We start from the raw sequence: 17,248 nt of genomic DNA, 5'->3' as shown, positions 1-17,248 counted from the left end.
TAAAACTGTTTCAGCTGCGGGATCGGACTACCAGCAGTGCCGAGCTTGCTCAGGAATGGCAGCAAGCTGGTGTGAGTGCTTCTGCACGCACTGTGAGGCGGAGACTCTTTGAGCAAGGCCTGGTTTCAAGGAGGGCAGCAAAGAAGCCACTTCTCTCCAGAAAAAACATCAGGGACCAACTCATATTCTGCAAAAGGTACAGGGAGTGGACTGCTGAGGACTGGGGCAAAGTCATTTTCTCTGATGAATCCCCTTTTCGATTGTTTGGGACATCTGGAAAACAGCTTATTCGGAGAAGAAGAGGTGAGCGCTACCACCAGTCTTGTCTCATGCCAACTGTAAAGCATCCTGAATCCATTCATGTGTGGGGTTGCTTCTCAGCCAAGGGAATCGGCTCACTCACAGTCTTGCCTAAAAACACAGCCATGAATAAAGAATGGTACCAGAATGTCCTCCAAGAGCAACTTCTCCCAACCGTCCAAGAGCAGTTTGGCGCCCAACAGTGCCTTTTCCAGCATGATGGAGCACTTTGCCATAAAGCAAAGGTGATAACTAAATGGCTCATGGAACAAAACATAGAGATTTTGGGTCCATGGCCTGGAAACTCCCCAGATCTTAAACCCATTGAGAACTTGTGGTCAATCATCAAGAGACGGGTGGACAAACAAAAACCAACATATTCTGGCAAAATGCAAGCATTGATTATGCAAGAATGGACTGCTATCAGTCAGGATTTGGTCCAGAAGTTGATTGAGAGCATGCCAGGGAGAATTGCAGAGGTCTTGAAGAAGAAGGGTCAACACTGCAAATATTGACTTGCTGCATTAACTCATTCTAACTGTCAATATAACCTATTGGTACTCATAATATGATTGCAATTATATTTCTGTATGTGATATAATCATCAGACAAACACTAATAAAAACCAGAGGGCAGCAGATCATGTGAAAATATAATTTTGGTGTCATTCTCAAAAATTTTGGCCATGACTGTACAGCTCTCTCTCTCGTTCTTTAGTTCCAGATGTTACTAGTTTCTAACGTCCCCCAGATATATTATGGCTAGGACGCCACCCGTGTGACGGGAAGGCTTGGAGGTCTTCCGGGACCCTAGAGACGCCCCTCTCCCAATGTTGCCCCCTATGTCTTCGTAAGGTGTAGTAAGGTAGACAGCCAACCTATGATTAACTGTCCAGCGAAGTTTGAAGTAAGGCCTGATGTCAGTTACTCCTACGGTGTTCCGGCCACCGACTACGCGCCTCAGTAAGATGTTGCCTCTCTCTCGGCACGACTCTTACTGGCTCTCCTTTGTGCTTGATCTCGTTTACACGGCTCCACAATATCCTTCCCTTTGTGTCTCTCTCTTAGGACACCGCTGCAGGGTGTGCAGGAGCGGTTCCGTTACGTTCTGTTCTGTTCGCTAGGCACCAGCCAGGTTCCCACGTGCCTTCTCCCTGCAACACCCCCTGCCACGGGATGTTGCCTGGATCCAACCCAGTCAGCTTCTGACTAACTTCCTCCCCAGCCCCTAGTTTTACCAGTGTGAGGAGTGGCCCAATAAATAAAACCTTATTCTCCCCCTAGTGGCCGGAGTGTGAAGTGTAATGTGTTCTGGTGATACCTGGTCAGGAGAACTCCTTAGTGCCATCAGACGTACCGCTACTCCCCTTAGCGGCAGAGTGCCATACTGCAACGACCAGGTCTCTGGGGCGCTGCATACGTAACGTCCAATCAGCAGCAAATTCTGAACGAATCCTTAACGTGGAAGCATACCCTAAGACAAATCCATACAGAAAACAATACTGATCTTCAATAATAAATAAAAGTACACAGAATTATAGCAATACCCAACTCTGAAGTACTACAATAGTGCAGGGAGATCATGTTGCCCTGCATTATTGCAGAGATTAAAGGGAACCTATCAGCAGGATTGTGCTCAGTTACCTACAGACAGTGGCAGTTCGGCGCCATTATACCGATTAGGGCTCATTCCCACTTGCAATGAGATCGGACGAATGCAATCAGATAAAATATCGGATTGAATTCGGACCAGTGTTATTCTATGATTGTGTCTTCATCTGCGTTTTTTTTTTTCCAGCTCGGATCCTTAAACATAGCAAGATGGATCCCACAATAGCCCCCCTTCCACTGCATTACAACCCAAAGTAGACCCCTCACTGAATGACAATGACAGGCCACAGTAGCCACCCACTGTTTGATGTTCCCTAGTAGCCCACACACTGATGGACCCCAGTAGTCACCGCACTGTATGATGGCCCTCGGTAGCCCCCAAACTGAATGATGGGCCTTGGCAGTACCCCTTAGGGCTGCCACTAGGAATTTCAGTGCCCCATACTGCAAAATTTTCAGGCCCCCTTGAGACTCCACCGAGGCTCCACCTCAGATCTGCCTCCACCCCTCGAACCTTCCACTGCCCCACCACTCACTCTTGGAAAAACTCCACATCTGCACCAATCACACATCAACAGTTCCCATCTAACACCAGATCACATACAGTGTGTGCGGAAAGTATTCAGACCCCTTTAATTTTTTCACTCTTTGTTTCATTGCAGCCATTTGGTAAATTCAAAAAAGTTCATTTTTTTCACATTAATGTACACTCTGTACCCCATCTTGACTGAAAAAAACAGAACTGTAGTAATTTTGGCAAATTTAATAAAAAAAACCTGAAATATCACAGTCATAAGTATTCAGAACCTTTGCTCAGGCACTCATATTTAAGTCACATGTTGTCCATTTCCTTGTAATCATCGTTAAGATGGTTCTACTCCTTCATTGGAGTCCAGCTGTGTTAAATTAAACTGATGAGACTAGATTTGTAAAGGCACACACCTGTCTATATAAGACCTCACAGTGCATGTTAAACCAAACGAGAATCATGAGGTCAAAGGAACTGGCCAAGGAGCTCAGAGACAGAATTGTGGCAAGGCACAGATCTGGCCAAGGTTACAAATAAATTTCTGCAGTACTCAAGGTTCCTAAGAGCTCAGTGGCCTCCATAATCCTTAAATGGAAGAAGTTTGGGACCACCAGAAGTCTTTCTAGACCTGGCTGTCCAGCCAAACTGAGCAATTGTGGGAGAAGAGCCTTCGTGAGAGAGGTAAAGAAAAAAACCCAAGCTCAAAGTGGCTGAGCTCCACAGATGCCGTAGGGAGATGGGAGAAAGTTCCACAAAGTCAACTATCACTGCAGCCCTCCACCAGTCGGGCCTTTATGGCAGAGTGGCCCGAAGAAGCCTCTCCTCAGCGCAAGACATATAAAAGCCTGCATAGAGTTTGCTAAACAACACATGAAGGACTCCCAGACTATGAGAAATAAGATTCTCTGGTCTGATGTGACGAATATAGACCTTTGTGGTGATAATTTTAAGTGGTATGTGTGGAGAAAACCAGGCACTGCTCATAATCTGCCCAATACATACTATAAAATAGTTTAGCAAGGAAAATATATTGGATCTATAGAAGGGTATATAGATTATTAGAAGTATAATAGATAGTACCAGTATAGTGACCCAGCAGATCCGACTATAATAAGTGAAAGGGACAATTGGAAAGCATAAGTAGCAGGGAGGGGAAAGAAAAAACGATCAAAAAAGTCCCAATACAATGTGTAATCTATAAGTACACGTAATTTTATTAGAAACATAGCAGCAATAGGGGTGTCAGCACAAAGATACTAAAACCAGAATTAAAAACAGGGACACACACACAGAATATATCACAATGTGTGAAGGAGAACAACAACCAACATAGTTTATATATGATCCTATAAAAAATATATACATCCTAATTCAAGTATCATAGTGATAAGTCTCATAATGAAAAGAGGGGAAAGTAAAGTGCCAGTGCAAACCTCAAAAGTGTTGAACTATAGTAAATTTTAATGTAAGATGCTAGAAGCATAAAGAGGTATTCATCTCATCATAAGTCCATATACGGTAAGTCACCTCATGGGATGGGACATATTCAATAAAAGTGTAGTCAATAGTAAACTTACATACATGTAGCTCCTTCAGCCCCGTGGCGTCCACCCTGACTCGCGTTTCGGCTTCCGACTTCATCAAAGGGTGGAGACATCACGGACCAGAAAGCTCTATATAGTGCGGTGAGCCAATGAAATGTGAAGAGGTGTGTAGGATCGCATCCAATCACAGGGAGGAGGCGTGGAGTGACGCGCAGAACACGTAGATGCGAGTGAGTAACCCCGGCAACCGCATCATGTGACTGGCGATACAGCGGGCACATAGGTGAGCACATGACCGGAATCCAACGGACACATAGAGACGCGGTCGGCAAGGAAACACAGATGCCTCAGCGCGTACCGCCTTCTCCCTGGACATACGTAAAGAAATGTGTCTGTATGGTATAAGAAAGAGACTGGGCAGCTAAGGCATACCTAATATATAGGAAATCTAGTTAAGAAATGAAGAATTGAATGACAGAGCAGTGAGAGTGAAATAAGCAAGTGGTGACAATATACATACAATATATTGATGCAAAATAGTGTAGAAAAAAACAATATAAATAAATATGTTAGCCAACAAACATAACATATACAGATATTAAAAGCACAGGCTATAAACAAATATACATGTGTATAAAAATACCAGCTGTAACAGCAAACAATTTGTGCGATGAGAGATGCATATAGTGAATGCAATAAATAAAAATAATAAAAAACATCAGTGGAATCCAACATGGTTGCTTGTGCAGAAAAGGGACTTCCATAAAATGAGTTGCCACAGTACATCATTATCTCCAGAACGTAATTCCAATATACGAGGACGCCCAAGAATGTACAATTATTCTATAATAAAAGGACGACACATTAAATATAGAACACAAAACAGGGCTAAAACCGACACAAAAAACTAAAGACAAACAAATAATAAAAGCATAAAAATTATTATATGTAGACTCTCACCTACCATCGAAACCTTCAAAAAGAACCTGAAGACCTACCTCTTCCGGCCAGCCTACAATCTGCAGTAATCACCGATCGACCAAACCACTGCACGACCAGCTCTATCCTCACCTACTGTATCCTCACCCATCCCTTGTAGACTGTGAGCCCTCGTCGGCAGGGTCCTCTCTCCTCCTGTACCAGTTGACTTGTATTGTTCAAGATTATTGTACCTGTTTTTATTATGTATACCCCTCCTCACATGTAAAGCGCCATGGGATAAATGGCGCTATAATAATAAATAATAATAATAATAATAATATATAACATCTGGTGGTCAGAGAAAAGGGACAAATGTATAATATTCATTCAGGCCATTTGGTCTCCAATTGAGCAAGGCGACGACTAATCTTCCCGCCCCTAATGTTTGTAGTGATTGTATCAATACCCCGTATTTTTAATAATGACGCATCACAATTATGGAATGTTCTAAAGTGTTTCGGTAATGTTTTTAATGTAGAGACATCCTCTGTTTCTTTTGAGGCTAAAATCCAGAGGATGTGTTCATGCTATGGGGGTGTTTTTCAGCTGCAGGTACAGGATGACTGGTAGCAATTGAAGGAAACATGAATGCGGCTAATTACAGAGATATCCTGAATAAAAACCTCTTCCAGAGTGTTCTTGACCTCTGACTTGGTCGAAGGTTCACCTTCCAACAAGACAATCACCCTAAGTACACTGCTAAAATAAAAAAAGGAGTGGCTTCAGAACAACTCTGTGACCATTCTTGACTGGCCCAGCCAGAGCCCTGATCGAAACCCAATTGAGCATCTCTGGAGAGACCTAAAAATGGCTGTCCACCAACGTTCACCATCCAACCTGACGGAACTGGAGAGAATCTGCAAGGAAGAATGACATAGGATCCCAAATCCAGGTGTGAAAAACTTGTTGCATCATTCCCAAGAAGTCTCATGGCTTTACTAGCTCAAAAGGGTGCTTCTACTCAATACTGAGCAAAGGGTCTGAATACTGTAGCAATGCTAAAGGGTGTGTAGTCGACGGGAGGTATGTGTCACATAGGTGGCGTGTCGCTGTTATGTAGCCCAGAGTGTTTTCTTTATTTCACATAACCATGTATATATGTGTTTCAGGACCTGTGGTGATGTTAGACCACATGTCTAATCATGTGATGGGATACTGGGTGTGGTTAGCTCTATATAAGACAGGCTAATGCTTTACACAGCAGATATGTGTGGAGGTGAAACCCTCCTGAGTGTGTTAAGGCTCCAGGACTGAGCCTGAAGGACTGGACACTTGCTTTTCTTTCCTGAGCCAAAGGCTATTTGTTTTCTGTTATTTTCTGCCATGTGGTTTATGAAGCAATAAACCCTGTGAACTTTTAAAAGGAACGTGCCTTCTGGGTATCAGCCGTCGCATCTGAGTGAGTGAAATCCCTACAATTGGTGGAGAATGCGGGCAGCGTTCCCAGCAGAGACGTAAAACTATTATTAAATGTCCTGGGTCAAGTCTGTTGCAAGCCAGCAAGCATTGCCAGGGAAAATGGAGGACCTGCTGAAACATGTGGTCCAGATGCAGTCAAAGCAGGGGCAACGGCAGAGCCAGCAGGAGCAAAGGCAGCAAGAGACCAACAGGCTGTTGATGCAGCAGATACAACAGAGACAGCAGCAGATACAACAGAGCCAGCAGCAGATACAACAGAGCCAGCAGCAGATGCAACTTCTGGCAACCGCCATCCAGGGCAAGACGAGCACCCCAACCCCAGGTCTGGCTGATGACACCCACGTCCGGAAGACGGTAAGACGCGCATTGCAGAAAATGACCCCCGGGGATGATGTTGAGGCCTTCCTGTCAGTGTTTGAGAGGGTCGCTGAGAGGGAAAAACTTCTGCCAGAGCAGTGGGCAGAGGTACTGGCGCTATACCTGACGGAGAACCCCAGAAGGCGTACTATGACTTGACCTTGCACAATGCCAAGGAGTATCACAAATTGAAAGCCGAGATTCTCGCACGTTTGGGGGTGACATTGACTGTCAGGGCACAGCGAGTTCACTGCTGGGCCTATCACCGGAACAAACCACCTCGCTCCCAAATGTTTGATCTGTTGCACCTGGTCCAGAAATGGCTGCAGCCAGAGTCATCTACACCTGCACAGGTGAAAAGGAGATCCTGACTGACCAGGGGACACCTTTCATGAGCAAGGTGATGAGGGAGTTATGCAAAGTCCTGAAAATCTCCCAGTTGAGGACCTCGGTGTACCATCCCCAGTCAGATGGCCTTGTTGAGAGATTTAACAAGACACTGAAGAGCATGCTGAGAAAAGCTATAGAGAAAAACGGTAGAGACTGGGATTGTCTCTTACCATATCTGATGTTTTCCATTCGTGAAGTTCCACAGGCCTGCACAGGGTTCTCACCGTTTGAGCTTCTATATGGCCGACATCTGCGAGGACTCATGGATATAGCCAAGGAAACCTGGGAGGCCGAAGTCACGCCCCACAGAAGCGTCATTGAGCATGTGGCCCTGATGCAGCAGAGGATTGCAAAGGTGATGCCTGTCGTGAAAGAACACCTCCTCCAGGCACTAGAAGCTCAGGCCAGGGTCCACAATCGGTCTGCCAGAGTTAGGCAGTTCAGTCCGGGAGACCGAGTTCTTGTGTTAGTTCCGACGGTGGAAAGCAAGTTCTTGGCCAAATGGCAAGGGCCATATGAGGTCGTTGAGAAACTTGGTGAGGTAAATTATAAAATTCACCAACCAGGAAGACGGAAACCATTCCAAGTTTACCATGTCAACCTCATCAAGCCATGGCAAGATAGAGAGCCGGCAGTAGCTCCATCTTTGTTAAGCCACCCAGAAGGTGAGGTTGGAGTGGTTACTATAGCAGAGACGCTATCGAAGACCCAGAAACAGCAGTGCCGGGAGTTACTCCAGAAAAACAGGGACCTGTTTTCAGAGTTGCCAGGATACACGACGGTCATAGAGCACGAGGTCCTATCAGAGCCACATGTGCGGGTGAACGTGAAGCCCTATCGTATTCCTGAGGCTCGTCGAGAAGTAATCTCCAAGGAGGTGGAGCGTATGTTGAAGCTTGGAGTCATTGAGGAATCCAAGAGCGGTTGGTCGAGTCCAATTGTCCTGGTCCCAAAACCTGATGGAGAGTGGAGGTTTTGCAACAATTATCGGAAGTTGAATGAGGTCTCCAAGTTCGACGCTTATCCCATGCCCCCCGTTGATGAGCTCATCGAAAGGCTTGGGCACGCCAGATATATAACCACCTTGGATTTGACGAAGGGGTATTGGCAGATCCCCATGGCACAGGAAGCCAAGGAGAAGACAGCGTTTTCTACACCAGATGGATGCTTCCAGTATGTCTGGATGCCGTTTGGCCTACAGGGAGCTCCGGCGACCTTCCAGAGGGCTACTGATAGAGTCCTTGCACCCCATAAGCCATACGCTGCTGCGTACCTGGATGATATCGTCATCTTTAGCCCGGACTGGGAGAGTCATCTGGAAAAAGTCCAAGCGGTGTTTGATGCTTTAAGAGAGGCGGGGTTTATAATAAACACGAAGAAATGTGCCTTGGTTAAGGAAGAAACTAAGTACCTAGGCTATGTAGTGGGTCATGGAGAAATAAAGCCTCAAATCAGGAAAGTGGAGGCAATCCAAACATGGCCAAAACCACTCTCCAAAAAGCAAGTTAAAGCCTTTCTGGGAATCGTGGGATATTACAGGAGGTTCATCCCAAACTTCGCCACAGTGGCTGCGCCTCTGACCGATCTGCTAAAGGGGACAAAATCAGCGATGGTTAAATGGTCCGAAGAGACAGAATCAGCCTTCCAAGAATTCAAAGGGGCTCTATGTAAGCAACCCATTCTGATGGCCCCAGATTTCAAGAAAGAATTTATTCTTCAGACAGATGCCTCAGATGTTGGGGTAGGAGCAGTCCTTGCCCAAGAGCTACATGGAGAGGAACATCCTATTCTCTATCTGAGTAGAAAGCTGTCTTCATCTGAGAAGAACTACTGAGTCGTAGAAAAAGAGTGTTTGGCCATAAAGTGGGCAGTGGACAAGTTACGGTACTATCTGCTGGGACGTAAATTCAGACTAATATCCGACCATGCCCCACTTAAGTGGATGAGGGAAACAAAAGGTAGAAATGCTAGGGTCAACCGTTGGTTTTTAGTCCTGCAGGACTTCAGTTTCCATGTGGAACATAGGGCCGGAAAGCTGCACGGTAATGTGGATGCCCTATCAAGAATCCCTTGTTTAGTGGGAGAAAGTGCCAAGCCCCATGGCTTTAGGCAGAGGGGAAGATATGTAGCATGGCTAAAGGGTGTGTAGTCGACGGGAGGTATGTGTCACATAGGTGGCGTGTCACTGTTATGTAGCCCAGAGTGTTTTCTTTATTTCACATAACCATGTATATATGTGTTTCAGGACCTGTGGTGATGTCAGACCACATGTCTAATCATGTGATGGAATACTGGGTGTGGTTAGCTCTATATAAGACAGGCTAATGCTTTACACAGCAGATATGTGTGGAGGTGAAACCCTCCTGAGTGTATTAAGGCTCCAGGACTGAGCCTGAAGGACTGGACACTTGCTTTTCTTTCCTGAGCCAAAGGCTATTTGTTTTCTGTTATTTTCTGCCATGTGGTTTATGAAGCAATAAACCCTGTGAACTTTTAAAAGGAACGTGCCTTCTGAGTATCAGCCGTCGCACCTGAGTGAGTGAAATCCCTACAATACTTATGACCATGTAATATTTCAGTTTTTCTTTTTTTTTTAAATTGCAAATATGTCTACATTTCTGTTTTTTTTCAGTCAAGATGGGGTGCAGAGTGTACATTAAAGGGAACCTGTCACCCCGTTTTTTCAGTACGAGATAAAAATACTGTTAAATAGGGCCTGAGCTATGCGTTACTATAGGGTATTTTGTGTACCCTGATTCCCCACCTATGCTGCTGAAATAACTTACCAAAGTCGCCGTTTTCGCCTGTCAATCAGGCTGGTCAGGTCATATGGGCGTGGCGACATGGCTGTTTCTTCCCCCAGATCTTGCATATATTTCCGTTGGTGGCGTAGTGGTTTGCGCATGCCCATCTTCTGAATCCACTCGGCAGGAGAAGAAAAAACGCGCGATCGGCGCTATTTCCCTGGTGATCTGTGGGGGCGGCCATCATCCTGAGGCCGCGCGTGCGCATATGGAGTCCTCTGCTGCCCGGGGCTTCAGGAAAATGGCCGCAGGATGCCGCGGGTGCGCAGATGGAGATCGCGGCGGCCATTTTCCTGAAGCCGAGTTCGCATCTCGGCTTCAGGAAAATGGCGCGCTGTGGGGGTCAGGTGCCGGTATCGCTGCTAGCTCAGGCCCCCCAGCACTTGCTATATTCACCAGGCCGTGATCCAGCGCTGCGTGCTGCTCCATGTTCCGGCTCCTCTGGCTGTGACTGTTCAGTCAGAGGGCGGCGCGCATTAAGCGCATCATCACGCCCTCTGAACTGTGAACGTCACAGGCAGAGGACCCGGAACACGGAGCCGCACGCAGCGCTGGAACGGGGGACAGGTGAATATAATACTTACCCTCCTGGCGCGTCCACGGTCCCTGCCTCTCCAGTGGAGATCGCGGTGTGTGTTCAGTGTTTACGCATACCGCGATCTCCTGGGAGCGTCACTCTGTGGGGTCCAGACTTCGCCGGCGCTTGCACAGTCTATAAAGGTTTCGGACAGAGTGTCGCTCCCAGGGTTATATTATAGATGCTCCTTCTGCCCCAATTCATTGTCAGGTCTTCTCTCTCTTCCATCCCCACCCTCAAATAATTATCTACTTCTCTCCCCCACATTCAATACATCATTTACTCTCCCCACCCTTAATTTATCATTATTTGCTGGCCCACCCAATTCATGATAATTTGTTGTCCCCCACCCTCAATTCATCATTTACTGTCCCCCATCCACCAGTCTCAATAAATCATCATTTACTCCCCCATCCTCAAAATTTATCATTGTTTGCTCTCTTCCAAGCCATAATTTGCTCCCCCCACCCTTAAGTCATCATTTGCAGTCCCCCGTTCCTCATTCTCAATTCATCATTTGCAGTCCCCTGTCCCCCACTTCACCATCTGTAGTCCCCCTCCCCACTTCATCATTTGCAGCCCCCTCCCTCCACTTCATCATTTGCAGTCCCCCTCCCCCACTCACTTCATCATTTGCAGTCCCCCTCCCCCACTTCATCATTTGCATTGTCCCTCCCCCACTTCATCATTTGAAGTCCCCCTCCCCCACTCATTTGTAACTAAGAGAAGTGTTCCTGGGTAGTAGGGCCATAATAATGCAGTCCCTGAGTAGTAGGGCTAAGAGAGCAGTCCTTGAGTAGTATGACTAAGAGTAGAGATATCTTTGGGTAGTAGGGCAAAGAGAACTGTTCAGTATAATGAATAACAGCGATCTAAAAAAAAAAAATCAGATTTCTTATTCATTTCTCTCTCCTCTGATATGATCTAAAATACCAGAGGGGAGAGAAATGGGGTCCCCCGAGTCCCCCCCTGTCCCCTAGCCCTCGGCATCTTCTTCCAGGAAGAAAATGGTGGGCACATGCACACTGCGCCCCCCAAGATCTGCTGGCTGGTACCTGGCAACCATGTGTCATATCCTGTCAGCTTCTGCAATGATTGTACAGAAGCCGCCAATTGAATTATCGGCTATTCTGCTACGTAACTCTCTATGAAATATAAACATATATATATGTGTGTATCACTGACATATATATATATATATTTCTATACTATGTGTAGGCATTCATTTTATCTATTCTGTTTTAACCTGTCAGTGTGATTTTACTGTACACCGCACTGAATTGCCGGCTTTTCTATAGGACACCGGTGCGTATTTCTTGCAAGTCGCACTGAGGGTCTTTGTGGTGTGTGAGTTTTTTTCGTACCCATAGACTTTCATTGGCGATTCTCGGCCAATATACGGTGCAAATCGCAGCATGCTGTGATTTCTCTCACACGTATAATATGGGCGAGAAAAAAACGGATGATACGAGCTGCCGCATAGATTAACATTGGTCTGAGTGCTATGCGATTTTTTTTTATCGCATAGCACTCATCCATATTATACAGTAGTGTGACTCTGGCCTAAGTTGCAATCTCACCTGAGCTGCATTGACTATCCTGAAGATTTCATACGTGAATTCTCCTAGATTTTTTTGCTTCCCCAGAACCATCATAAAGCTTTGGTGCTTTGTACTCCGGGCATTGCCACCTCTCTACCATGAGCTGGATGCTACACTAGATTCCAATATCCATCCTCTGTTGGGCTTGTCAATTTTGACTGTTTCCAATTGCAGCCAACCAAAGCTGTAAATGGAACAAGTAATATAGGTAAGGCTTTAGGAGGTGTAACTCAGTATTTGTACAATATAAGTATAAAATGCATCTGCAACTTTACTCCGTGATCTTGATACGTTACGTGTACATTTAAAAACAAAAATGTTCTTCAAAGGTGGACCTGCATGTCTGAATGGTACATTTCTCCATATTTCATTACACATTGATACATTGTATGAACTAGCACTTTAAATATCACTTTTGATTCAGTTTTCTTCCTCTAACTACAAACACTATAATTCCCAATCTTGAGCTTTTTTTTTTAAACAGAAATGAACAAAATTGAATTTGAAGTTGCCATAGGAGCTTGTAAAGGGACTCGATTCACCGCCATTTATCTCCATATGTCGATATAAAGTTTGAAGTGCTTATCAGTGATACAACGGTCATTGGCCTGTGAGATGACAAATTCTCAGCTGACTCCATTACAGAATATACCGATAGTGCTCTCAAATGCAGCTTCAATGACTATAAATGTATCTGCTGCTGCGGCTTCAAAGAGAACTTGTATCATGAAATGGGAAAAGATGGGAAGAGATGTCTCATTCAGAGACTTTGCATTACAGGGATCTGATGATGAGTATTATCTGTGATCAGCTTTTATTATGAGATTAGCTGACGTGCCATAGTATATGTGGGCTAAGGCAGCATTGCTGGATTATGGTATTGCATGCTAATTTACCTTGTGCGGATTATTACTAGATGAATCTCACCCGCACATAACCCTGGCATCAGAAATGTGCTTTATTTTCATTGGCATAGCAAGAATTCCAACTAGTTCTATTCAGGCAACAATATATCACACGTAACAAAGGGAAGGAGATAGCATTTCTTGCACAGAATTGACTCATTTATTATATGTGCTGAGCAGTGCGAGGAATGGAATACAAATGACATCAATACTCTGCAGCAAGTCAGCTACATTTCTTTATTTTCTGAGTAATACTGTATCAGAAGCTTCATGTGGATGCCATGATGCATATACGAGGGGGACACACACACATCAGGAACATTTATACTCGCGAGGTTTTTTTTTTTCATTTACTTTCTTCAATCTTAATTGCAGGGACCTGTACATTGACAAGAACTAATGTATTGGTTGCAATAAAAAAATGAAAATCAAGGGAACAATTAAATCACACTTCGGATTTCAATGAATGAAATATTCAAATTGAAACTCTTTACTGATAACATGGTATAATTCATAGAGCACAAAATTACGTATCAAAGGAAATGAGGTGGATTCCAACTCGCAGCAAAAATAAAACAAAGCAATTGAAATCACAAGTGGATCCAATTTGCATGAATTTCATCCAGGCAAGTCGTAATGTGATTCAGTATTATGTATGGCCCCCATGTGCCTGTTATGCGCTCCAAACAACATCTGGGCATGTTCCTCATGAGACAGCAGATGTTGTTCTGGGGGGTCTCATCAAAACCTGAGTCTGAGCATCAATGAGCAACTGAACAGTCTGTGGCGCAACTTGGCATCAGACCCAGTGATACATCAAGTCTCAGAAGTTCTAAAATGGATTCAGGTCTGGGGAACGTGAAGATCACTCAATTTTACAATGCCTTTGTCACCCAGGAACTGTCAACACACTCTGGCCACATGAGGAATCCATGGCCACTGTACCACCACCATAAGTCTGACAATATCTCTAAGCAGGGCCGGCATTAGAGGGGTAGCAAAACTGGGCAACTTCCCAGGGTCCTCATTCCAGCGATGGTCTCTAACAGTAGCAAAGCAGAGGGGGTAGTCACCCCGGCCAATGCAAATGGAGCAGCCCATCCGCAGTGACTGCCGCTTACAACTAAATCAGAATGCACAGCACATGGTTCCCCTGTATTACCTTTGGTTATGCCTGTATTCTACAGAATGCTGAGAGCACACAATGGATGTCAGTTTCCTGCCATAGATGGCTTGATAATGTCACCAAGTCCCTCCATCTCCGCACTGGGACTGACTGTGCTGGTAGAGTAGACTCAGGTATAGGGGAGTATGTAGGGTCTGTTCTTTATTGTATATGTCACTCACTACTTGTAGAGGATTGCAGTGACACTATACTGTATATAAGGGATGTGAGGCCCCTTGATATATATAGCAGGCTGTGGTGGCCCCATGATGTATATAGTGAGCTGTGAGGTGCTGCATACTGTGTAAATAGAACTTTGGGGGCTTTTGGGTATTAAAACTGTATATAGGGGTATGTGGGGGACATTGTACTGTATATAGGAGTTTTTTGGGGACAACATACTTTATTTAGAAGCTGTATACCGGGAGTTGTGGGGGCCTATACTATGTATAGGGAGTTGTGGTGACATTATACTGTATATAAACTGCTGTGGGGATCCATTCCCATACTATATGCTTTGAATAGTAAGCTGTAGGTGGGGGCCTCGTACTGTGTATAGGAAACTGAGGAGACATTATCCTGTATATAAGTGTAACAACTCTGCTGGCATCACAGTGTGAGAGATGCGAGGCCATGCCATCTTACCCACTGCTCCAGGTCATGATGTGGTTTCTGTTTCATGCCAGCTCCATATTCTGTTCCTCTGATCTCTGCATGCCTCATGGCTATGTGTATAGGGGGCCGGCGCCTGAACTCTCTGGTTCTTATAGGAATCAGGTGCATCTGTCTAATCATTCCTGACCAATTACCAAGAGGCCTTCTGTACATAGTGCAGCTCCACCCTGTGCTCTGGGCCTGTGCAATGTGTTAGCTCAGTTACTGTTTAGCTTCTGAGTTTGCCAGGCCTTGCTCTGAGTTATTCCCTCTCTGGAGGCTTTTCTCTGTGCTATAGCCTTGATCTTGTTGTCGCCCTCCAGGAGGCAGAATATTCTGGTCCCTGTGTCTTTGTCCTTGTGTCTTGTTCCAGTGCCTTGTCTGTACTTTGTCCTATCTCGGTCTCCTTGTCTGTGGCTTCCTTCCCTGCTGTGTCTTTCCTTGTGTTCTCAGTCTGCTTACGCTCCGCACTCTTGCGGCTCTGCCTGCTCTGTACCTTTGTGGCTTGATTCGGTTCCACTCTGCTTAGCTTCTGCAGTATCTCTTGCTGCAGCTCCTCTCCACATTCCTTGTGGCTCTGCTCTGCTTAGCTTTTATTGCTGTGCTATCTCTTGCTGCTCTACCGCTCGTATTCGCAGCCTTGCAGTTCTCTTCCAGTCTGAACAGGTCCCAACCTGTTCCCTCTTACTTCTTTCATACTACATATCCGTACCTGCATCTCCAGTGTGAACAGGCCCCTACCTGTTCATTAATACACCACATCAATCAGTCCTGTGTTCTCTGCTGTGCTTTCCTATCCAGTGTTCCTGCCAGTCCAGCCGTTCCTGCCGTGCCTTCCAGTCCTGGTTCCTGCCATCTCTGCCAGCCCTGTGTTCTCTGCCAGCCCTGTGTTCTCTGCCGTGTCTCTGCCAGCCCTGTGTTCTCTGCCGTGCCTCTGCCAGCCCTGTGTTCTCTGCCGTGCCTCTGCCAGCCCTGTGTTCTCTGCCGTGCCTCTGCCAGCCCTGTGTTCTCTGCCGTGCCTCTGCCAGCCCTGTGTTCTCTGCCGTGCCTCTGCCAGCCCTGTGTTCTCTGCCGTGCCTCTGCCAGCCCTGTGTTCTCTGCCGTCCCTCTGCCAGCCCTGTGTTCTCTGCCGTGCCTCTGCCAGCCCTGTGTTCTCTGCCGTGCCTCTGCCAGCCCTGTGTTCTCTGGCGTGCCTCTGCCAGCCCTGTGTTCTCTGCCGTGCCAGCCTACTCGTCTGAGCTTCAGCCGTGCTCTTCTGCCAGTCCTGCCTGATGCCCGCACCAATCCTGGTGTTCCTGTCTCCCAAATTGGATCAGCAGCCACAGCCAGACACCATCCTGGAGTAGCACCTGGCAGCTGCCTGCTGCACAAGCCTGACCTCACCATCAGAGGCTCCAGTGAAAACCCAGGCAGCTGTCATAGTCATGCCCCTTCCAGGGTAGTCTGGTTTGTGGCAGTGGGGCCACATACCCCCCACGAGCTCACACCCACCAGTCAGGGCATGAGCGTGACAATAAGGCACTCACAGGGGGCTTTAATATTCTCTAGTGGGCAGTTTTACCACGTAGAGAGAATATTACTATGTAAGGGATATAGTGGTGGGCATTACTATGTGGGACAATAAGAGGCACGATGCTATCATGTCAGACAGTAGGCACAGTAATAGGAACACACATCAGCTGGATGAGCTGTTTGTGTATACTGGGAGCAGACGGAGACGGTGATGGAAATGTGTGAAGTTAAATGACTTTGTTGCAAATTCTACAGATGTTTCCTGCTGGGGAAGTTATGTTGGTCTGAGCCAGATAGAAAAGACGAACAACATTAAATGATTCCATGAGAAAGATCATCACTAGTGTTGAGCGATACCGTCCGATACTTGAAAGTATCGGTATCGGATAGTATCGGCCGATACCCGAAAAATATCGGATATCGCCGATACCGATATCCGATACCAATACAAGTCAATGGGACATCAAGTATCGGAATGTATCCTGATGGTTCCCAGGGTCTGAAGGAGAGGAAACTCTCCGTCAGGCCCTGGGATCCATAGTGAGGTGTAAAATAAAGAATTAAAATAAAAAATATTGATATGCTCACCTCTCCGGCGGCCCCTGGACATCACGCTGGTAACCGGCCGGCTTCTTTGTTTAAAATGAGCGCCTTTAGGACCTGCGAATGACATCGCGGCTTCTGATTGGTCGCGTGCCGCCCATGTGACCGCCACGCGACCAATCAGAAGCCGCGACGTCATTCGCAGGTCCTCAATTCCTAGAATTAGGAGTTTAGTGAATGAGAATGACGTCGCGGCTTCTGATTGGTCGCGTGGCGGTCACATGGGCGGCACGCGACCAATCAGAAGCCACGACGTCATTCTCAGGTCCTAAAGGCGCTCATTTTAAACAAAGAAGC

The sequence above is a fragment of the Ranitomeya imitator genome, chromosome 1 (assembly GCF_032444005.1).
Source record: "Ranitomeya imitator isolate aRanImi1 chromosome 1, aRanImi1.pri, whole genome shotgun sequence".
NCBI classification, from domain to species: Eukaryota; Metazoa; Chordata; class Amphibia; order Anura; family Dendrobatidae; genus Ranitomeya; species Ranitomeya imitator.
Note: the sequence above shows the minus strand (reverse complement) of the source record.